The following is a 25605-nucleotide window of genomic DNA, read 5'->3' on the forward strand; positions in this document are numbered from 1 at the left end:
CCTTCCTTTTTTAAAATTATTTTTTAATGTGAAAAAGACGGAAGAAAAAGACGAAATAAAATTAAAGAAGAAAGCAGAAAACATCTGGGGGGGAATATATACAAATGATACCAATACCAGAACACCCTCAGTTCACATTGTGGATACAGTGACCATCATACCTGACAAGTTCCTGCCGGAAAAATAAGGGATCGGCAGACCGGAAGTAGCGCTGCCGCCATTTTGGAACTCGGCAGAGCAGCATCGAAAGTCGTTCTGAGCATGCTCTGCCCAGTTCCAAAATGGCCACCGCGCCAGAAATCGCTTCTGTGCATGTCCAGAGACTCCAGACATGTGCAGAAGGAGCCTCCCCCGGTCGGTAAGTAAACCAGGGGAAAACAAAAAAATCCGTTTTTCCAGCTGGGAACGGCTGGAAAAACAGGGGTTTCCCGGGGAATACGGGAGACTTGGCAGCTATGGTGACCATCAGTATATGAATCTTAAATGAAACACATAATTTAAGGAGAGCGCACACATTTCTCCTTTTCTTTCTCCGCCTCACACACCGCATGCATCTTTCTATCTGCCTAAGTACACCTCTCTCAGTAACACACAAAGAGATCACCCTTGAGCAACCCATACACATACAAAAGCCCCTCCATGGGAAAAAGGGGTGCCTGCCAGCCACCTCAAATATCCCCCACCCTAAATACAGGAGGGCCATCAACGTGGTACCCAGATGTGCTGGGTTGGTGATCCCTGACCAGGTAAGTAGCAGAGAATATGTTCACAGATTAAATGATATATGCAAGGTGGATAAGAAGAATGGTTTTTGTACTGAATCGCTAAATTTGAAAAAGAGCTGCTAGAGAATAAAACAAAATTACTTTAAAAAAATGTATAAACTAATACTAGAATGGTATACAAAAGATGAACAGGTCAAATCGGTAATGATTACCCTGGGCGAGAGACTTTGGGTATGATATGCAACTAAGAGCATGGGAGAAGTTATGGCAGTGTTTCTCAACCTTTTTTGGGCCAAGGCACACTTGTTCTATGAAAAAAATCACGAGGCACACCACCATTAAAAAAGTTAAAAAAGTTAACTCTGTGCCGCCCTATATTGACTATATAATTATGACTGTAAGAAACACTTGCCTATTGCTGTGTTGGTTGCAATCTCCTGTAATAAGGCTTCACAAGCCGCTGATTTCTCTGCCAGCACAATCCTTTGCTCAGCAAGTTTCAGGTTGAGCTCATCCAGCCAGCTTCTTTAAGTTTGTCTAAAACCACCCTCCCGTGATGTTGGCTGTTGAGAGCTGCGCTCGCTCCGCGTCATGACCTGGCCAGCTTCCTTTCCGGCGGGTTAGCGTTGACCATTGGCGGCCGCCAGGCACATAACAATGCAAATCGCCCTTCTCGTCGCCGCACGTCGCGGCACACCAGCCAGCGTCTCGCGGCACACTAGTGTGCCGCGGAACAGCGGTTGAGAAACACTGAGTTATGGGATTGGGATTTAAAGTTCACCGCATGTTACGTTGAAAGAAAATTATATGAAAATGGTGTGCCGATGGTATTTAACTCCTAGGAAATTAGCAAAAATGTATAAAAAGGGGGTCAAATGTATGCTGGAAATGTTAGGAAAAAGAAGGCACCCTTTATCATATGTGGTGGAAATGTAATAAAAGAATTCTGGGAAATAATATATAATGAGTTGAAAAAAATGTTTAAAATAATCTTTTCTTTAAAAAACAACAACCCTGAAGCCTTCCTTTTAGGAATTCTAGGTGCCGAAATCCCAAGGGAGCAGAAAAGACTATTTATGTATGTGACCACGGCTGTGCAGATGTTATTGGCCCAGATATGAAAAGAAGATAAAATCCCTACCAGAGAAGGATGGCAGATCAAGTTGATGGATTATGCCAAAATGGCCAAAAATGACTAGAAGAATCAGAAATCAGGAAGACCAAAATTTTAACAAGGAATGGGGAAAATTTATAACATATCTTAAAAACCATTGGGAACAGTTAAAATTGTTAGTAGGATTGGAATATCACTTGTAGTCTAATGGTGAATTTTGGACACAATGGAGAGGTAAAAGATTTGGATTAATCATAAAAGATGCAGGAGGAAATGATTGATTAACAATAGGACCCACAAAGGGGAGGGTGGAAGTCCAAGAGATTCCTTGGAATCTTGTTTTTATGTTGTATGTTGGATAATGTGACTGTAAAATTTTAATTTGAAAAACCAAATAAATAATTTTTCCAAAAAGAGGATGTGTTCACAAAGCTGTGTACAGATCTCCAGATGTCATTGTGCTACCACTCCCCCCGACCCCTGACCTTGGCCATGTTGATTTGGTTTGTTGGGAGGTCCAACAACATATTGGAAGGCAACAGGTTCCCCAGCTGTGGATAACCTTGCCTAGAAAATAAACTGTGTGAAGGCAAGGCATCTGCAACAATCAATGGCATTTCATGGAGCATGACAGCAGTTGGTTTCTTTCAGCTGCAGGTTGCAGTCTCCTTAGATCTATTATGTGCTTAGCACAGTCTTTTGAGTCAGCAGAAATGTAACAAGCTGGTCTGGGTTGTTTTATTTGTACAGCCATGCAAATTGCTCTCTCTAATAACCTAAGTGTTCACTGCAGTGGAGGTTGATTTGTTAATTTGCTCTCAACCCTGGAGAACCCATAAAATTTTATTAGTGCAGTCATGATTTCAAAACCTATACCATGGCATTCCTTCTTACAGTTTTGCACATTCCAAAAACATGCAGCACTTATTTATTTATTTTGGGGTTTGTTTTTTTTAAAAAAAAAAACACACACAGAGAGAACGTGTTTAAAAAAAGCAGAAGCAGAAATTCATACCCAAACTGTACTAAATCTGTGCTAAAGCTTGTGAGGGCACCTATTGACATCTTTAGTTTGGCTATAAAAATGAAATTGCTGTTATTCAAATGGATACACTGAGTACCGCAATAAATGGATGGGAATGTTAGGTTTGAATACGCAAAGGAAGTATGTTAGGAACAATTTCATGTCAACTCTACCCTTGGTCCTGTCCCAGTGAATTGAATACAGTACTGTCATTTCTATTTGGCCGGCAGGAATGCTGCAAATCAGTTTACAGTTCTGTGCCCTTATGCATATTGCTATTAAAGAGTAGCTGAATGCCATCTGGTGTGCCTTTAGAAATATACTCTCTTTTCCCCCTACTTAGAATACCTTTAAGAGTTGAGTGCTGTGATAAGAAGTGGGCCCCTTCATGTATCCCAGTGACATACCCTCTGGGGAAAATAGGGACATCCTATTCCATAATGATGATGATGATGGTGATGATTTCATTTATACCCCACTCATCTGGCTGGGTTGCCCAACCACTCTGGGTAGCTTCCAACATATATAAAGACATAATAAAACAGTAAGCATTAAACATCACAAAACTTCCCTATACAAGGCTGCCGTCAGATGTCTTCTAGAGGTTGTATCCTTGGCTCAGGGGCCATGTAACTCCATACCCTCCAACATTTCTCCGATGAAAATAGGGACGTCCTAAGGAAAGGCAGGGCATTCCGAGATGAAATCAGAAGCCAGGACAGCTTCTGTAAATCTGGGACTGTGAAACAGGGATACCTGGAGGGTCTGCTTTGATCACATGCTCTAGAAAGAAATGGTTCAAGGCCTTGCAAGGTAAACAGCCCAGTGACGTAAGAAAGTGTTCTGGTTCTCAGGGTGTGTTCAAAACAGCCTTCCAAAAACAAAAGGCCAGGGGAATAAAATGGGCAAGGCTGTGAGGATGACCTCTGTTTGCTACCTGCAGCGAACACATTTTCATTCTGAGCATGCAGCTGTCTCCATGTGCAGAACACAGCATTTTGCAGTTTGGGAGCCTCACTGCTAGTTCATCAGCGGCTGTGCCTGCTGATAAATGACAGGGAATAGATGCAGATCAAATGGTAGGGGTTGGCATCTGATAGCCTCCCTGACCAAATAGTGAGGAATTTGAACCAGTGACCTAGAAACTGAAGAATGTTTGTGTGTATCAGTTCCTCATACATGATCCACCTAAGGTCCTCTTTGCATTTACCTAAACTGTCATCTTTAGGGATGCTTTTAAAAGGTTAAAGAAATGCAGGTTCACTCCAAAGACTTAAATGCTTATGTTATGGGGAATAATAATAATAATAATAATAATAATAATAATAATAATAATAAATTGTTGTTTGTGCCTAAAGCAACAAAACACCTCTGTACCAAGGAAACAGAATAATTCTGGGATGTATATAGATAATGTGCAGTTGAGAAACTTGCAAAATTCTGCTTATTATGCATTACCCAAAAGTTGCTATGCTTGTTGTTTTGCATAATTAACACTAGTTTTGCTAAGCATTAGGAGAGTCACTTAAGCCCTGCCACAGCTATGGGAAATCTATGGGAAGTTTTGAGATTTCATCAGATATTGCCCATACCCTCCCCTAGCATTTTGCCTAATATACACATTCCTGCAAGCAATTCCCTACAATGCAGTGCATTTTTTTTTAAAAAAAAATACTTTACAGATAGGTACATTTCACAGATTTTACAATCATTTTGACATTTTAAAACTTGACTTCCTTCCCCCGCTTTCTGCGGTTCCTTAAATTTATTTTTAATATCATCTCCATATCCAAATTAACTTAACTTACTCATTTATTTATCTTCTTTAAATATATACTCTTATATAACTGCAGGTTATTACAATAATCCTGCCAGTGTTTTTATCTGTTTACGATTTATCTGTAAATGTTCAATAAAGCATTTCCATTCTTTTATAAAAAGTTTGTTATCTTGATTTCTTATTCTCCCAGTACGTTTCGCCATTTCTGCATATTCCATAAGTTTTTGTATCCATTCTTCCTTTGCTAGGACTTCTTCTTTCCATTTTTGGGCAAGTAGCATACTTACCACTATAGTCACATACATGAATAAGTTTCTATACAATTTAGGTGCAATTCCCAAGAGAAAGGCTTCTGGGATTTTTTTACAAACATTATTTGAAACATCCTTTTCATTTCATTGTATATCATTTCCAAGTGCGTTTTTAAAATATTATTTTCACAACTATTTTCATTTGTATGCACACTTTCCCCCAATACATGAATTTTTGTGCACATTTTGGGTTCGGTCACATTACAAAATTCAGAGAAGTACTACTTTCAAAGGGTAGCAGTTTGAGTTAGCATTGTGATTCAGGATGTGCAAATTAGGTAGATTCACATTAAAATGCAAAGCGACCCAAATCCCCTTCACTGCCCCATCTCTAATCCCAACGATGAGGATGCCAGTGTTCATAAATATCATACTGGAGCACTTTTCTATTTTCTGCCTCCAAACCTGCTCAGGCACCTGCCCACCACACCTGTCCAGCAAAACCTTTGTGCTTCCATGTTCGGTTCACTTTGCAGCATTTTCAAATGCCAGCTTGCCAACCCCGTGAGTGATCTGTTTCCACGGTTTCCTTCCATCACGGGATCTTTACTGCAAATCATGGCATTTTCATTCTGTAGGGCTTCTCTCCTGCAGGCTAACGGCCGTCCCAATATTAAACGAATGCTTACTTTAATGTCGAAAATCAGTAATATATGCAGCTACATTGACCTAACATGACCTAGCAGAAGTAAGAACAGTTTTTAATGGCCAGTGGGACCTTGCAGGTTATGTTCCTTCAGCTGCACTAGTATGTTAAAGAAACTTCTGTCATGGTTTTTCTTTGCCCTGCAGCTGATTACATTTTGGTCTGTAATAAAGTGCCCCACAGCGTCAGTAATATCAATTATAGACATCCCTCCCTCCCAGACAATAAAGATTTGTTTCTCATACAGCCATGCCATTTTACTTAATCAAGTCTTTGCAAAGGACTCAAGCTGGATGAAAACAAGGCAACTCGTTTAGTACAGTGAGCCAAATGAGAAATACATTGTGTGGATGATGTTGTTCATAACTTGTTGTTGTTGTTGTTTAGTCGTTTAGTCGTGTCCGACTCTTCGTGACCCCACGGACCATAGCACGCCAGGCACTCCTGTCTTGCACTGCCTCCCGCAGTTTGGTCAAACTGATGTTCGTAGCTTCGAGAACACTGTCCAACCATCTCGTCCTCTGTCGTCTCCTTCTCCTAGTGCCCTCAATCTTTCCCAACATCAGGGTCTTTTCCAGGGAGTCTTCTCTTCTCATGAGGTGGCCAAAGTATTGGAGCCTCAGCTTCACGATCTGTCCTTCCAGTGAGCACTTAGGGCTGATTTCCTTCAGAATGGATAGGTTTAATCTTCTTGCAATCCATGGGACTCTCAAGAGTCTCCTCCAGCACCATAATTCAAAAGCATCAATTCTTCAGCGATCAGCCTTCTTGATGGTCCAGCTCTCACTTCCATACATCACTACTGGGAAAACCATAGCTTTAACTATAAGGACCTTTGTAGGCAAGGTGATGTCTCTGCTTTTTAAGATGCTGTCTAGGTTTGTTATTGCTTTTCTCCCAAGAAGCAGGCGTCTTTTAATTTCGTGACTGCTGTCACCATCTGCAGTGAGTTCATAACTTATTTCATTTCAAGTTGGGGCAGTACAGGTCATGAGATGGCCTTCACACCAAAGAGAGGGGTAGGAACACCATATTGTGGGTCCAAGCAAAGGGGCTGTGGCATGGAGTTTTAAGACCTCTGAATCAGGGGTCATCAACCTTTTAGAGTCAGTGGGCACATTTGGAATTTTTAGAAAGTGTCGTGGGCACCAGTCAAAAAATGGCTTCCATGGGACCATGGCATAATATGAAATGGCTGGTTTTTTGGAGGAGAGGGGTAGCATAACACAAAAAAGCTTCCGCATCTAAAGAAGCAGAAAAATGAGAGATCAAGATAGCAAACTTTTTTTAATAAAAGAATGGAAATGGTTTATTGAATATTTACAGATGAATTTTAAGCAGATAAGAACATAGGCAGGATAAGTGTAATAACCTGTAGTTTCATAAGAGTATATATTTAAAGAAGATGAATAAACAAGCAAATTCAGTTAATTTGGATATGCAGAAGGTATTAAAAATAATTTTAAGGAACCACAGAAAGAGCGGGAAGGAAGTCAAGTTTCAAAATGTCAAAATGATTGCAAAATAACTGAAATTTATAAACCTGAAAAGTATTTAAAAAAATTAAAAAGAAAGAAAGGAAAAAACGAAAATGAAATGGGACCAGTGTGCCCTGCCATCAATGGAGAAAACAGAGTGGAAACCACTCTGCAAAATAAACAAACCAGTTAAGTAAGAATCAAATCAAGTATTGCAAAGGTGGTATTGCAGAACTAATATCCATGATTAACTCATTGTTACAAGAGAGGCACTGGCTTAGAAGGCTTTATCTAGTTATCATGACAAATAAATAGAACTTCTATGTTCAGAAGCAGAATATTTGCAAGTACCAGCAAGTAAGTCACTTTGAGGTGTTATTTTTTGTTTTTGTAGTAAGCAACAAATGAATGTTAATTAATTAATAACAGAAGATACCAGAGATTAGGATCTGATCCACTGGACTCAATCCACTTTTCCACCCCTGCTTTTTCCCTCAGTTTGACAAGGTTGCCACAATTTTTTGAAGCCAGTCAACAGGAATGTTCAGCCAGTGTCTTGTATCTGCATCTCAAGTTGTGTACACGCCATACATTTAAAGCGCGCGCGCGCACACACACACACACAATCCTGGGAACTGTACTGTCTTAGGGTTGCTGGAAATTACAGTTCTTTGGTGGGTAAACTACATTTCCCAGGATCCTTAGGGTGTGTCTGTTTGCTTTAAATTTATGATGTGTATACAGTCCAGGTTGTCTGCACATGTGTCCAGCTGCTTATGAGGAAGTTGGTTTTAAAAACCACCATGTTGGCATTCCCTGTTGAAAATGATGTTTTGTTCACGTGTTATTCGTGCCATTTTCTCTTTGGAGACAGTTTTCTCCCCATGAATCATCGGCAATGGGTTCACCTGTAGACCTTTAATACAAGTCACTGATGGCAGGCTGAACATGGGGAGACGCATAGAAGAACATGTTAAACGGGGAGCAAGTTTCTCACATGCCCTATGAATGTGGGTGCACAATTATTTTATTTACTAAAACGATGTTTTTCTCTCCAGCATTTTGCACATGTGGCTGACCAGACCATTTCCCTCCAGCATCCTCCTCCTGCCACTTTCCTCAGGTTGCTTGCATCACCGAGTTATTTTTATATATTGATTGTGGGGAGAGAGTATCGACTGCTTGTTTCAATCCGGTCCAGCGCAGCTGGATGTAACAATTTAACTCTGTTAAGGCAGAGATGGGCAAACTCCCACTGTGACAGCCAGCCATTGATTAACATCAAATACTCACAGCCTTTAATGCCATTCAAGACCCAGCCTCCTACGTTATTAGCCGGTGTATGGCTCAGGAAACACAAGGATATAAATCCAATTCTGCTGTTGACCTCCCCCGGTGAAATATACCACAATCTGTCTGCAGCTGAGGCTTAAGACGTGCCATTGTCGAGAGCAATTTCTTAATGCAGTTTGTTGAACCACCCTCTGCGGATCTCACTTTCATTTTGTCGATCGCCATGCAAATGGCTGAGAGCAAAGCCGCAGAGGCCCCACTCTCTTCCTTAACAGAGCACAATTGGTGGCATTACTGGAGAGGCACTCGGCTCGGCCTCCTGGCAAGTATGATAATCATAAGGGAATTTCCACCCCATTTTCTTTTCATGAGATTATGCGCCGGAATAAATGCAACCCCATTAGTAAAGGGGACTAACCTTCTGTTGCAGGCAGAACGAGAATGGTAAAAGGAGGCTGCCTGGGCTTGATATTTAGCCTGCCCCAGTTTACCATTTCATAGGTGGAAAAAAGATACTAGATTGTCAAAGACTGTCAAGTTGCAGTACATCTCTTGGGTTCTCAGGCCGACACTGTTTACATCATGCTTATGTTTGCAGGAAGCCTATTTTGGCATTCAGAAACATTGAAATTAAAATGATAACAATATGCTGTTTTCCCCTCCTCACATCTTGTTGTTGTTGTTGTTGTTGTTGTTGTTGTTGTTGTTGTTGTTGTGCCTATCTGACTCGGTTGCCCCAGACACTCTGGGCGGCTTCCAACAAATGGAAACACAGCAAAACATTAACAACTTCCCTATACAGGGTTTTTAGATGCCTTCTAAAATCAGGTAGTTGTTTATTTCCTTGACATCTGATGGGAAGCTGTTCCACAGGGTGGGCGCCACTACCGAGAAGGCCCTCTGCCTGGTTCCCCGTAACCTCACTTCTCGCAGTGAGGGATCTGCCAGAAGGCCCTCGGAGGCTAAGTTCATAAGTTGCCCTCTCCCCCATAGGGTTTGCTGTAGATAGCCCATGAAACTGGAGTGTTGGATTTTGGTGTTGAAATTCCTTCTGTCACCCCAGCATCTGCATCATGGATGAAAGAGTGGCAATGGCAGCGTTGTTGCTGGGCAATCAGGTTTTGAAATTGAAATTTGATATCAAAATATGAGAATCTAACTCTTTTGTTCAAGGAAAAAGTGTTCTGGTGGGTTAAATGTTAGGACGGAATGGCTACATAATACATACACAAGGGCTGCCGCCACTATTTTGGTTTCACGCACATGTAAGATAGTGGCCTGTCTGATTGTACTAATGAGTGGGGCAATATAAGAATCAGCCAGAACAATTCAGCAGGTTATGCTGCCATAATAATGAACTCAGGTGGTTCAGTGCCAAAAGGATTGGACTCAAAACAGAGCCTATGAGAAACAAGAGGGGAGGTATCAGCATGGTCAGGTGAAGGCGTGTGAGAGGGAGAGCCAGACCAATGAGGAGTGATCATGCTCAACAGCTTTCAGGAAGCACAGAATGTCGAGTGTCAATTACAAAAACACACACATACAAACAAAACACCCTGAGATGGAAAGCATGACATGGTCTTAAAATCTATAATAACCTCAGCATGGACAAGGAGTTGGACAAGGAGTTGGAACCCTCTTAAGGGCTGTGGATGCAGCACAAAATTTTGCTGAATGTCCCACTTCTCCCCACCCCCAATAAGAAATCAAACCTTCCCTTCTCCTGACCTTTTATTCCCCCACAGTGGAAAATTTTGCTTTCTTTTCGAGGCCATTAGAAACTTACATATATGTGTGTAAAATAACCATGTCCTGAAGGATCAGAACAGCACTTAGCTTTTTCGTATGTTTCGTGCAGACTTCAGGCTGTAGTTGCCTCCTAATAATAACCTCCTGTCATCTTAAATTATTTAATGAAGTCCGTTACATTGTCTTCAAGCTCTGCCTTGTGGTCATTGTGAAAAAATATCTCAGATATCTTCTTCTGCCTTAATTAAGCTGGCAACTCCATTCTTTTCTTTTCTTTTTTTCTTTTTTAATGATATCCCAAATGTTCCCAAACTATGTGAACAATCTGGGTCAATCAGTGTGCTTTACTCAACACCCAACTAGAGAGGATGATACTTATTCATGGTTCAGGCCCCTTTTCTGACAAATAGCATGACATTTATTAAAGCGGGGTGCTCTATCACCTCTTTTAAGGTGACAGACATTACCCACTCATACAATAAGGCACTTACCACAACTTGGACCCACCAAGTCTGCTGTTCCCGGCTAGCTTGTTTGAACAAGCCATGACAGGAAATGATCAAGAGGGCATATATTTGGCCAAACTGCTCCAAGCGACTCGTCCACAGTCTTCATAAGCTGGAATCGATCCCAGGCTAGATGGTTCATTGGCTGTTTCAGTGGGACCTGTCATAACATGGGATCTAAGCCATTGTGGAAATGGGGGCTGTTCTCCTCAAACTGCCTCCCAGATCTGTTACAGGAGGCCTCCAAGGGATGTAACAGACCATCCACTGGTTTGGATTATAAATAAACTTCTCCCTGCTTGGATTTTATCAGACCCCACCCTTGCAGGGAGTACCCCCCCGGGGGGCGCTGTTGCTGCTTTGCATTATTTTGTCGCTGCTTCCTCCTTAGTCCCACAGATTGACCTATGCAATCACAGGTAAATACAGTGTGTGGGGTGATGGGTGATGGATGTTGTGTGACCAATCAGATTGGCTATGTGATGGCTGTACAATGTTAGTCAAGAGTATAATGAACTGAACAATGGTCTCAATGTATCCTGTAGGTTTCCCCGCTTCCTGTAGCTGATCCAGGGAAGGGGAGGTGCCGATTAATCCAACTTGTTTCAAACTGCTGCAAGCACATTGTTAAAAATGTCTCCCAGCCTATCAATTTCTTTGACACCTGTCATATATCTTAAATCAGATCCGCATCCCGCCCCCATTTCTGATGAAGAAAGGGAGCCATGCTGTAAACATCCTTTCATTCCTCATAGCTCATGTCAAAAAGAATAATAAACTTAGTGCAACAAGCCTAATTCTTCATTCAAAAACTGCTTGTAGTTATGCATGTATCCACAATGATATGTTTTACAAAGAACAAATCTAGAATCATTTTGAGGCTTCCTAGTAAGTCGGTGGCAAAGCTAAATGAAGCTAGACACTCCCTGGCTGAGAAATAGGTCTGACTTTGGGCAGATTCACATCATACATTTAAACCACATTCAATGCACATTTAAAGCATATGCTTCTTCACCCAAATCCTGGGAGCTGTAATTTCCCTTTCAAAGAGCTATAATCCCCAGCAGAGTTCTTGGGGTGGGCGGGCAATAATTGTGTTCTTTAAATGTGCATCAGATGTGCTTTAAACATATGGTGTGGCTCCCTAGAATTTTTTTAGTAATCCACAGTTTAACCAATTAAATTTAGATAAATGCATGTAAAAATGACTGAGACCTCACTCTAAATGCCCTTTTCAGATACTTAGGAAAGGTAAAAGATAATTTACCATTATGGCAAGTTACTACTACTACTACTACTACTACTACTACTTTTTAAAAAAACTGCTACCAGTAAGGCAAAAGAGCCAAAACAGTCTTAAGAAATCAACACGTGCTCTTAACTCACAGACATTCTGATAAGACAGCTCTGTTGGTATTGTTTCATGTCTTTCTGCAAGTGGACTAGTGGGCCCATTTTGGATTTTGAGAGAGTGCTGGGGGCACCAGTCAAAAATGGCTGCCATCCAGGGTCTGTGGCATAACACAAAATGGCTGTCGTGGGGAGTCTCCCCCTCCTGCTGTGACCAGCTCCCCCCCCCCTGGTCTCCCAGAACACAGGGAGGAATGAAAAGGGCTGAGCAAAGAGAGACAAGATGAAGGAGCCTTAGGCTGCTGGGGAAGGAATGGGTGGAGAAGCCGTAGAGAGAGGTGGGAAGGTGAGGGCCTTCAGTCCTCATAACTACCTTATTGGGGTAAAGACCTACTGGGAAGAGTTGCTGGGATCACTAGGCCTGCATTGTGTTGGCTTCCTTGAATAAAGAGTTAACTTCATGGACACCAGGTGTTTTATTGCTGACCTGTCCCTGACTCCAGCTCCCAACACCACCTGTCCGAAAGCAGTGTAGTCAGTATTGAGTTACATGGACCACTGGCATAATAATAATAATAATAATAATAATAATAATAATAATAATAATAAAACCAGGGCTGCCTTCCGATGTCTTCTAAAAGTCAGATAGTTGTTTATTTCCTTGACATCTGATGGGAGGGCATTCCACAGGGCAGGTGCCACTACTGAGAAGGCCCTCTGCCTGGTTCCCCGTAACCTCACTTCTCGCAGGGAGGGAAACCGCCAGAAGGCCATTGAACCTCAGTGTCCAGGCAGAATGGTGGGGGTGGAGACGCTCCTTCAGGTATACTGGGCCAAGGCCGGTTAGAGCTTTAAAGGTCAGCACCAACACTTTGAATTGGTCTGACTTGATATAGGGCACGTTTCCTGTGTTTTTCCCTAGTTTTGCTCGAGACAAGAGCGAAACGAAATTAATCGGAACAACAATGCTGCTTTGGAAGCATCACAATGTAGTTTCCACCAGGAGGTTCATTGTTGTTCCTGTTTTGCCACTTTCCTGCCTACTTTCCACATCACCATCCAGAACCTGGCATCGTTCTCATTCAGATGTCAGAGCAGGATTGAAGGCACTCCTTGGAGGACATGAGTTTCAACTGGCAGAGAGTAAATGATGGATAATGAACTGAAGCGTTTATTTTGTCAGGGCTTTGGCATATCATTTGTTAGAAGGCATCGTCTAATGAATGCCACCCACACCTACCAGCTGTGTCATTGGAGGCTATGCCAGTTTCTGACTACTATTGTTTAATTCCCGCTGTCACTCATTGAAAAGAAATAGATTGCCTCACATGCTCAATGCATGAAAGGGAGAGTACCTGGATAGACACAGTTTTAACTTTAATTATCACATGCATCTAGCTGCATGGGAATTTTATCAGATTTATACAATTTTATGAATGCTAGTAGCTTTTGTTTCCTCTAGGTATTTTTTTTTTTACTTGAAGGAAAGAAATAGTGGAATAGCTTGTAATTATGGCTTGCTGGAGTAGGAAGAGTTTCCTTTAGGAGCTGAAATGGGAGTCAAAATGGGGTTTCTCATGAGTGCATATGCATTAGATTTTACAGAGAACTAAAAATGAGTATTTACATTTTTAAAAAAAGATGTTATGCCATGGAAAGACTGAAACCTCACAATATTTGAAGTTCTGTGGTTCTGCAAGACCTTTGCCTGGATGTCTTCTCCCTTCCCCACCATATCTGCCAGTTTGGGTGACCTGATTATCAATATTATATTTGTTTCTTGCACGCTAAAGGACTTACTTTACTAGGGTTGCAACCTTTGTTCTGGCAAAATACAGGACAGGGCGGGGGGGGGGGGTCACCTGGTTTTGAAATGACTTCAAAGCAATCCATTGCAGCCTATCAGGATGGCCCCTCTGAAATCTCTCTCTCTCTCTCTCACAAACATTTGTAACTGTCTGTGCCCTCCCAGAGCTTAAATTCTTGAGCTTTCACACACATGCAGTACTGCCCAGCAATACATGCAGGATGGAGCAAAAAAATAAAGAAACAGAGGGGCATATTATGATAAGGGGGACAAGCTTTGTTCCACATATTAAATTTCTGAAATAAAGAGAAAATATTTGGGGGTGGGGTGGGGATAAGCCTTGTGGGGAGCCACATATTCCCCACCCTCCTCTCTCAAATATCATGCCAATCACTATGTTCAGAATTTGGGCTTCTGGGCAACACTGACACAAAATTGCTTGTTTCTAGAGCCTCGGAACTGGTTCCTCTCTGAGGGACAGGGCCCATTGCCCCCAGGGTGCAGCTCTACGGATGGCTGCCTTCACTCAGCCAAAACTGCACGGAACTGGAAGGGACAACATGAAAGTCTTGCCCTGGTTTGCTCCTTCTTGGGGGCAGGATGAGGAGAGGAAGTGAGAAGGTAGAAGGAAAGAAGCGACAGGCAGTTTCTCCAGCAAAGCCACCAATGCCTTTCCTGTAGGAGTGGGGGTGGGCATTTGAAGAGGATCCCTAATTTGAGAGTGGGGGGGGCAGCAGCAGAGCAGAAACAAAGCGCAAACTGTGCATTATACTAGATGGGTGGCAAGCCTATCCTTTATCCATATGGTCCTGACCTTTTATTAAGTCAGACTACAGAGGCCCATCTCAGGTGTCCCCAAGTACAATCAATTAGGCTGCCAGGCACTTCTCAGTGGTGGCCCCACCATTGTGGAGCTCCCTTCTTATGGAACTATGAAAGGCCCCTTCATTACAGGCCTTCAAACGTGCCCCAGAGACTCATTTGTTGCAGTCTTTCATTTTCTGAATCCCACACAAGACTTTCTTTTTCAAGACAGACATGGGAGTGAAACTTTTTTTCCCTACCAAAGTTTGGAGAAGTTAATTTAAATCATCTTACTTGACTCCCACCTTTTCCTCTGGGGAAAAAAATCCTTTTGCCTTGGGGAACATACATTGGTTCTGTTCCTAGAGACCTAGAATAGTTGATTATATCCTCTTGTGAAGAATGCTTTTTTGGAGGCTGACTTTGAAATCCAGCAGTTGCCTTCAGGGCGAGTCCATTGGACTATCTACTGTTTATTCAGACAGCAGCTGCTCTCCAAGAATTCAAGCCAAATTCCCAGCCCCATCAACTTAGATCCTTTCTTTTGGAAGATAAATTGGAACTTTCCACATGGAAGGCATGTGCTCTACCACTCCCCATTCTGCACACCTTTCTTTTATGAAAGCTAACTCTTGTGCTATGTCACTTGGACAAGCTGTGGTACTAGCAGCACCTACTGACACAATATAAACACTACATAGCCTGAGGGTACTAACCAAAGGGGGGCAGAAAATGTGTTCCTGCCCCAAGAAATAAAAGCACAACCCACCATAGTTGTGAATATCATTGAGACGGGTAGGAATCTGGGGTTAAAAATGAGATATAAGAAATGAAGAATGAGCAGCAATAGCCATGGGCCCTCTAGAACGGAGGAAAGTTTGGCAAGAGGGGAGAGAACCAAGAACCTCAAAAACTGTTCTGGATTAAATGACTTGCAGGTTTGGTTTTGGTGAAGCGCCTTAATGGCACGTTATGCTTGTCCATCGTATCACGGCCCACGGGAGTGGAGCAAACCTCTTTTCAAACACCCCTGGCCTGGGTTGAAATACATGTTAGGAAACAGAGCGAGAGAAGCACAGTGATTTTGCAGATTTGCTTTACCAAGCTCAGTGAATTCCATATGCACCGATTCCATACATTCATTTCCTGTGTTGATTTCATGCAGCCTCGCTACTTTTGGTGCATAAGTGAGAAAGTGGATGGTAGATTATCCTTCTTTTTCCCGGTCCCTTCCCCCCCCCCACTTCACTTTTTATGACACTACAAGTCAAGGGTAATAGCACCAAGAGATTGTGTAATATTTCCTGTATGGGGGGAGGGGGAGGGAACTCATTAGGCCTTGGTCTTGAGCTGCTGCAGAGCAGTGACTAAGACCCCATAAATACTTTCTGTTAGGCTAGCAGCTGCAGGAATAAGGCGCCCTCTCCTCCCACCCACCCCCTCAATCTTCTTCCCAGCCCTTCCTCTATCATTCTTTCTCCAAGACCGGTATTTAAAATGTAAATAAAAAGAAAGCTTTTAGGAGATTTAAGTGTTTCCCCTTGGTATTTAAATTATTCAATTATAACGAAAGCTATTAAAATACAGTTAATTAAAATGGTTAGCGTGTTTTCTTTTGCACTGATCGCAGCGCTGCCTGACTTCTCCCTCTAGCTGTTTTAATTCCTATTAAAAATGATAATGCTCTACTTTATTCATAAATGCGGCAACTTTTCCAACGTGCAATTCTTCAAGGGATCTCTTTGGTACGCACTGTGCTAGCTTGCTTCTTTACCAGCAGTCATGCGGAAATTTTGCTGTAGTCTTCAGAGGTTTAATCGAGGCAGTCGAAAAGGACTCTGGATCCAAAATGGGAGGCATTACCGAGTCACGAGGAGGAACGGCACGTCCCCCACCCTGCGTAAATAAGGATGCCTTATTTTGATGCTGCATAATGTCGTTAGAGGCGGCAAGGGAAGCCCTCAAGTTTAATAAAAGGTGGAACTCTGATAAAGGTTTCATAACTCACGATATTGAAGTCACCAGATTGACACTTTAAATATTTTATTTGAAAGATTTCGCTGCATTCTGGGGGGAATAACTTGGGGCTGCGGTACAGATGAGCAAGGAAGAGAGACTGACAACAGAAATTCATATTTTCCACCATTCTAATAACTGAGGCTAAAGCTCTTTTCTTGGTGCTCTGTGGAGAAACATTCTCAGTCATAATTTTGTGATTCTGAGCTAAATCCCTGTGAAGGTTTGCATCATGCTTAGAAGCACAGGAACAAAAGAAGCTGCCTTTTAGTGCTCCGGTGCTCCATCTATCTCAGTATTGTCTCTACATTGGCAGGCAGTGGCTCTTGCAAGGTTTCAGACAGAGGCCGCCCCCAGCCCTACCTGGAGATGCTGAGGATGGAAGCTGCGACCTTCTGCAGATTCTCCACAACTGAGCTATAGCACATGACAATGCCAGATATTGTTAACAAGTCTGACTGGGTTAACTAAGCCCCCTCCCAGTTGCCATCCCAGTTGCCTTTTTCAATCTTGCACCTTCTCCATCCACCATGTTAAATAGTGTGAGGTCTGTGAGGGATATTTGCAGGACAGGGCCTCCCTGAAGTGGGTGCCCCAAATAGGAAGACAGACTCTCCAAGTGTTCCTATTTTCCAGGGACAGTCGTGGATTTACAGAAGCCTATCCTGGTTTCTGATTTCATCCTAGAATACCCCACTTTTCCTTAGGACACCCACATTTTCATTGGAGAAATGTTGGAGAGGAAGTCTCTGTTTTCATCAGATAAATGTTGGGGGACATGGATTGAGACGTCCCTATTTTCCTTTGAGAAATGTTGGAGGGTATGGGAAGATGATTCCTGAAATGGTTAGAGGGGCAGAGATTTCTGCTCCATTTCATTGGTGCCTATCAGACAGGGAATGTGTGGGTAGTAGGAAGAGCAGAAGCACAGACATGTCATTTTTGCTGTGGCCTATGGACACTTTTAAATTAAAATTGAATCGGTGCATTGAGGCTGCAACCCTAGACCCACACCTGAGAGAGATCCCATTTGAAGTCAATGAAACTTACTTCTTTGTCAACAGGTATAGGGTTGCACTGTACATATGGGAGCGGGTGGCGCTGTGGTCTAAACCACTGAGCTTCTTGAGCTTGCTGATCAGAAGGTCGGCGGTTCAAATCCCCGCAACGAGGTGAGCTTCCACTTCTCTGTCCCCGCTCCTGCCAACCTAGCAGTTCAAAAGCTAGTAGAAAAATAGTGCAAGTAGAAAATAGGTAATGCTGCCGTGGGGAGGAAACGGCGTTTCCATGCGCTCTGGTTTCCATCACGGTGTTCCGTTGCACCAGAAGCAGTTTAGTCATGCTGGCCACATGACCCAGAAAGCTGTCTGTGGACAAACGCTGGCTCCCTCAGCCTGAAAGTGAGATGAGCGCCACAACCCCATAGTCGCCTTTGACTGGACTTAACCATCCAGGGGTCCTTTACCTTTACCTTTTTACCTTTGCACTGTAACATCCACCAACAAATGTTTCCCATCCCTCTAGCAATGGCTTGTGGTGAGAAGACTTCACCAACTTTGGCCTCATATAAATGGATGGGCTTCGTGTCACAGCCCTCTACTTTGTGAACTGTGCAAATGTTGCTTCTCGTGAATAAGTTAAGCTTCATATTTTAGCATTCTTCTGTGGCTAAAGAAACTAAAAGGAGGTCAGGATTGTCGTGCAACGGCCGAGGATAATGTTGACGCTAAGATGACCCGGGCTGACAGATATAACGGGGACAGGAGAAGGCATCAGTACAGTGAAAGTTTTTTGTTTCATAATGCATTGGCACCTGCTGGGCTCTGAGTAGTGTTGCTAAATTCAGCTGGCCTGATGTTACTCCTCCAGCAAGCTGTTTGCAGATCCCCCCTCCCAAGCATGTTCAGACTAGGACAATTTGTTCTCTAGAGAACCCTGAGTTCCACCAGGCTGGGCTTAGATGACCTTGTGTGGGCATCTCTAACTCCTATACAACTTGTTCCCTCAATGTTCAGTAAAAGCAAGATATGAACTTCCCAAAAGAAAGTCGCTGATGCTCAGAGCCTGAGCAGAAGCTACACAACGTGTAAACTTTTCCCACTGCTTCTCTGCTCTGTAGCGTACAAGTCTAGCTCTGATGTTATTGTCCAAGGGCAACCTGATCCCAACAGATTTCACCATGGACTGGGATTTATTGTTTGAAAGGACATTTGCTCACAGTTAAACTTATCTCAGTAAGAAAAGGAGTCTAGATGCTATTACACAGAACAAAGGTTGCAACACTAACCATGCCCACTCAGAAGTAAGCACTCTTAGGTAAGTGGGGTTAGAGTAGCAGCTTCAGTCCCACTGATATCAATAGACTTCCTCCCAGATAATTAGGCGTAGGATTGTGTCCAGCATTGTGGTTCAATAGTCAGTCCTGCAGTAATTGTATTCACATGGCTAGCTGATTCTGACACCAAACAAACAAGGTAATGTGCAAATTGGATGAAGCTCAGGCATATGGGGTGGGATCTGCCTCCACATGCTTGTTGTTACGGCATCTGTGGTTTATAGGTTTTCCAGTGCCCCAATAAACCAAAGCTGTGGGTTGTTGTTTTTTAAGAAAAAGTTTGACTAATTTCATCTGTTGATCAAGAATATAAGCAAAGACTGTCATCGCTCTAGGCTTTGTTGAATCAGCCCTATAATGGATATTGTATAAGCAAACTACAATCTGTGCCTTCATCTTTGTTCCCCAGCAAATCATGGTTTTAAGTGAAGTGAGAGATCTAAATGTTTCACACCTCCAGCCTGGATATTTTTATGATTGGAAGGGATCGACAGGTGTATGCAGGGGTGTGGTGATGGGGAGTCGATGTCACAAAGTGGGAGCTACTTCAAGAAAACTGTGTATAGCATCGTAGCCTTGATTTCATTTCATTTATATTCTATTATTTTAATTTTTAAATTGGAAAATGCATATTATGATTTGCATTTACTTTCGTTTGCAATCTTAACTGAGTATTTTTGAGGTTGGGGAGAGAAGCCAGTTCAGAATCTTTGTGTGTGTTTATGCATGTGTGAAATTTCAGTAGCCAAGAAAGCTGCATTTTGAAAGGTGATATCTCAGGGACAGCAGGTTAGAAATAATATTCCAAGTAGAGCTATTTGAGCATTGTAAGTAATTTTCCATATGTAAGCACTGGAATTTGAAAGCAGCTTAACTTTGAATAGTCCAGACTCCCCTTGCCTCTGACAAAGTGATCTCTAGCACACAAAGGCTAATGCCACAATACAGTTGTTTGTAGTTAAAGTGCCACTGGCCTCTTCCCAGTCTCTCAGCATTTCAAAATTATTATATTATAAAATTATTTAACTGACCAGAGGTGTGGGTTTTTAAGCAGACTGCAGCCATTTTATGAATCTGAAAGTGGCCCTCATGAGTCATCAATTACATCAGCAAACAAAGACCTTCCAACATTTCACAGATGCAAACAAGGACACCCTCATGTACCTAGAACACACACACACCCATTAACCCTTCAAGATGCACTGCTTTACACACACATCCGATTATACATTGCTGGTGGCTCTTCCTGCCTGCTGTACTTTGTGCTTTTGGTATCTTTTGCTCCTCATCTTGGGATTTGTTTGCCCTTTTTTGTGAGGGGGAGAACTTTGGTTGAATCCCCAAATGGAGAGGTGAGGTGTATCAGATAAGGCTTAGAATTTTGGAGAATAAGAGAGCAATTAAATGGCAGCATGAAGCTTCTAACCTACCTCACTCTGAAAGCTACCATGGTGGGGTAGCAGCAGCAGAATTCTAGCTGCTCCATCTTCCTTCCCAGAAGCACTCTGGGGAGGAAGATGGCGGCAAGAGGAACCATCTCTGCTGACAGCATGCAGTTCACAGAAGCCTCCCACCATTTAAGTCCCCTGGCTAATGTGGTTACCCCCTAATTCATCACCTGTGAGTGAGGCGATGAATTTGGGGTACCTGTTTTCATCCAAGCCTATGCTATTGAAGTTCTCCTGAGAGAGGCTCAGATACAAACTCTTAAAAGATTGCCTCACATGAGAGGCAAGGTTCAGAAGCCCCTGAATTTGACAAAAGAAAATCTAATCCACAGAAGAGCTGCCAGCTTTCCCCCATTTCCCCCTGTCCTTACCGGTTCCAAAAGCTCTTCCCAACAGCTCTCTCTCTCTCTCTCTCTCTCTCTCTCTCTCTCTCTCTCTCTCTCTCTGCCAGAAACTTCCTGCATCCTACCCCCACTTGCTGTAAGATTGCTCCCTTAATTGCTAGGTATACTAGGTTTATATCATGTGTGGGGATGGAGGAGAAATTTGATTCGGTTCATGTTTAAAGCCGAATCCACCAGATTTGGATGTTCTGAAACACAGGCATCCTTTGAAATTTGCACTTCTCTGAATTGCACAACGCCTTTCTCCAACCTAACAACATTTGCAAAAATTCATATATTAGAAGGGAATGTGCATACAAGGAGTATACTAATGAATATAACATACTAAAATGCATTGTATTAGGAGAAAATGCTTGCAGAAATTACTGTACTGTACATTCATCAGAACTGCATATAAAATGCGCCTTTATTATGAGAAGTTTGCACTAAAATACTGGTGAATTTTCCCAATGATTCCTCTCTCATATCCCCACAAATTGCTGCAAAATGTGGAGAGCTGAGTTTAAGATTGGGAAAATCAGAAACGAAGAGAACAGATATTTCCATCCCTAAGTGTGTCTAAGTGTTTATCTGCTCTGCTCCTCCCATTTTAAAGTTCGGAAAAGGCTACCTAATTCATCCACTGCAGCACGTAGCTCAGCAGTGTGTAGACAAGAGGAGAGTGTGACTAAAGAGCATCTGAAAGAGATTATCGTCGCTTGTCTAGGCACATTCCTAAAACAGCTAGAAAAAGAGAGAGAAAATCCCTTTCTGGAATGATCCTCTCAACTAATCACTTCTGTTTTCAATTGGACACACACACACACACACACACATATTTTGGGGGCCACTCAGTGACTCAGCTCTTGAACGAAGAATTCAAGGAAGTGGAAGACATAAAAAGGAGACTGTGTCCTCAGCCTGCCTCCTCTGTTCCTCTCCAGACTGCGCTGCAAAATGTCAGAAGCAAACAGCCCCATGAGGGAGTTTGTTGACAGTTTCCCAAGAAAGCCCGGAGTCAGGAGAGGTTGGGAGAACCTCCATGTCCTTGTATACACCGAAAAGACAGTTTGGGCTAGCAAAGGATCTGCACCTGTTGAGAGAGTGTAATGGAGAAGTTTGTCCCCTGCTCCTGCAGTGCTCTGAGGAGTGGGAGTCGAGAAGGATGCCCTTGGGATCTATTGATGTCCTCATGCCTCTCAACTGAGCCCGCTCATTCCTGCAGGCTGTTTCCTTTCATTCACATTTCTAGCCAGCTGTCTGCTGTTGATTCAGTGCGGCCCACCTTATCCGACGGGAACAATCATGACAACAGTCGAGTTTTCTTTGTTTTTTATCAGTTATAATAAATAAACAGCAAAAAAAAAAGCCACCTTTCGGTGAGATGATTTGGCATTCACCCTGGTCATAGGAGAAATTAATGAACTATCAAATTAAAACATTGAATATGTATGTAGATGGTTTCAGGGGGAAGGAGTAGATTTGCCATTGTGCAATCAGAACAAAATAGAGGGAGCAGGGAAGGAGGACTGCAAAACACAGTTATCAAAATTCTGCCTAGTTATTGGCAGCAAATCGGGTCCTCCTTTAAAGAGGCCTAAGTTGTGGCCTAAATTCTGCCAAAAATCAAACCAAAATTTGAGTCTTGTCTGAAATTATTTAAGGGGGAGGTTTAAAGGTCTAAACACGCAAGGGCTCTTTATTGAAAAAAAAGCCCCTTCTCCCCACCCCCCACAGAGAGAGAGAGATTCATCAAATTCCTGAGATGTTTTGGTTTGGAATGTTAACGAACACTATAACTGTTCAAGTGTTAAAACATTCAGCAGACAACACCTCGAAGCAGATTTGGCTTGTGTTGCTGGCGAAAGAAGGCCCAGAGAAGCCTTGAATGCCGCATATCAGAAAGATGAAATATAAACCCACTTATAAATGAAATAAATGTGGTAGGTTGTTGTGTGAGGGTTTGCATAGGGAATGGGGAATGGACACACAGAGAGGCAGCTTAAAATGACTCTGCATTTAACCCAAGCTGCTAAAAGCCTAATGGAAGAGTTGCTGTGGTGGATCAGAAGAATGGTTTATCTAGCTCAACACTCTCTTTATCAAGAATGGCTAATCAGGCATCATGGAAGCATAGAACTGTACAGATGGAAGGGACCCCCGAGGGTCATCTAGTCCAACCCCTGGCAGTTCTCATGCAGTGCATAATGAGAAGATGGCTTTGCACCAAGTACTGGTGCAGTGTGGTGGCAAACAATCTGTGCTATATATCAGGAAGCTCCCGCTTTGAAACTTGCCTCTGCCATCGACTGCCAGTACACACAAACAGTAATTGTTGCCTTCTTGTGTCCCTCATTGTCACTCCAAAAATGTGCTCGATGTAACATTCACTGCTTTTCATGTCTTCCCTTCTCTAAGCCTCTTTTCTCTTCTTTTCTCTCGTTCTCAAATATAGAAAACCAAGCATTGCTGCAAAGCAATGAATCATTCTTCCCTGTGCAAAAACCTCTCTTTGGGTGGGCCTTTTTGGCTCTCATTTCTACTGCTCTCCTTATGTCCCTGGCAGGCTTCCACTTATCCTCTGGATAGTTGCCTCTCGCCTTTGCCCCAGCCACGATTTTTCCATTACACCAGAGGAAAGGGTGTCATGTTTAATTATCAGTGGCGTTGTGGTTCTGATACTACTATCCCATAGATCAATGTTTCCCAAACCATTTCCCCCCTGAATTAAAACTGAAGGCAGACTTTTTCCTGACACACTGGTTAGTTGGTTCTCTTGAAACATCCCAGGTTATCCTGACTAGGGAAGAAGCAAGGAAAATTTGTTTGCACCATATTTTGAAGCGAACTGATCTGATCTGCACACCCCAGAGCATTGTGTGGCTCAGACTGTCATTCCAAACTGTTGCTGTGGAAGTTTATGAGGCAGTCCAGACATGGGCTTTCAAGCGTACCGCTAAGTCTTTGTTTTCACAGGTGACAACCACTCCAGATGGCTGGAAAGTCCACCGGCTGCCATGGTTACCATGAACACATTCAAACTGGGGCTCCCAAAGCCAACAGGAAGTATATTCCATCGTCCCAGGGACTTGGATAAGAAAAAAAGATGGCTGCCACACAGTGGGCCACATCATCCCTCCACAGTGGGAGCAGCCATCTTTTCTTCCCATGAGACACAACACCTTCTGTATTTGGAGGCCACATTTTTAATCCCTTCATGCTGATTGTGGTGGTGGCAGGACTTCCTGTGGGGGGAAAAGATTTTTACACTTTAGACCACTAAAAAAGTGTCTCTGTTTCAAAAAAAAGTGCCTTTTTTCGAAAATGCAAGGAAAGGATGAACCCAGAAATGATACAGGTCAGAAATTAACCCATCCAACCATCCCAATTATGCCAACACACAATTTGGGAATTCCTTGCACATATGAACACTGGCTGCGCCTAATTTTTTTTTAACAGAGCAACAATGATTGTTTGTTTTCCTAACCCCAAATAATGAGCCCAACAAAAAGCCTTTTGATAATTTTATTGCTTTAGTTAAATCAATTTACTTATCAAAACCAAAGGATGACAGATAGAAGGTAAACAACCGGCTTGCCAAAGGAGCACATCCATTTATTAATAAGGCTGGGAGAGCACATGCCCCTTATTTTTAACTCAATTAGTACTAATTAGGCAGCATTTGTTTATTTAAACCACGACTTTCTATTATATCAGACGGCATTTCTGAAATATGTATCCTAGATTCCCAGTAATTACACAGCCATCAGCTTGTCAATGATGGGGAGGCACCCACCTTCTGTTCTCATTATCGTTGCATTAGATAAAGTAAAGCAGAAGGTGTTTACTTAATAATCGAACAAGAAGCAGGAGTCTGTTTAGGGTGGGACAGAACAGCTGCTGACCATCAGGACCACCAGGATGGGGAATTACAAACCAGGGACCTTCTGGGGCTGCAACCTCTTTTCAGGAACCACCAATTTCCTGGGCCCAGAGCGGTCATCACAGATTCACTCTGTCAGATTTTCCCCTACATCTGTATGAATTTCCCATTCTGAAATGTAATTGCCCTCCGGCCTTCAGTTACGGTTGGCTGGGACCAGGGGTGACGTACTAAGCATCACAAAAACGGGCACACGCCTCAACTGGACAGCACAACCCTCCTCACAAGTCCGCAGCAAAGCCAACTTACTTGCTCCTTTAGAGCAAGAGGTAAACAGGGCTCAAGCGTGGCATGCACCTGTGTGTCAGAAACAGTGTGAAAGAGTGCAATCGCAAAGCAGCCTTTATGCAAAACATACCGTATTTTTCTGTGTATAAGACTATATTTTCCCCTAAATTTTTAAGTTTAAAATAAGAGGTCGTCTTATACATGGATAGTGCATAGTGCATTTTCTTAATTTTGAGTCCCAAAAAAATAGAGGGCGTCTTATACACGGGGGCATGTTATACACGGAAAAAGACGGTGATTTGAAAACACCACAGTGCATGCCTAAGACATTTTGCTGCCTGCAAAATGGCAGCGACCCACACCCATCCACACCTACACACTAGATCCAATCTTTTTGGAGTGCTGCATCTTTCAGACACAAATTCATCCCGCCATCTCTTACTTCCATGGTTTCTCCTTACTGAATGACAGGCCAGGCCCTGAAACACACACACACACAGAGAGGGGGGGGGCAAAGCTGTGAGAAAAAAAGTCAGGCCATTCCCTGCTTGCATCCTTCTTAGTTCTTCTAAAAGAAAATGTTCCTCCTCACCTTCTCATAATAGCATCTTGGGACCGTCCTCAGCTTGGCTTCCGTTAATTAGATACCTCAGCTCCTCCGTTTC

This window comes from Zootoca vivipara, chromosome 5 (genome assembly GCF_965207765.1).
Source record: "Zootoca vivipara chromosome 5, rZooViv2.hap1.1, whole genome shotgun sequence".
Taxonomy (NCBI): domain Eukaryota; kingdom Metazoa; phylum Chordata; class Lepidosauria; order Squamata; family Lacertidae; genus Zootoca; species Zootoca vivipara.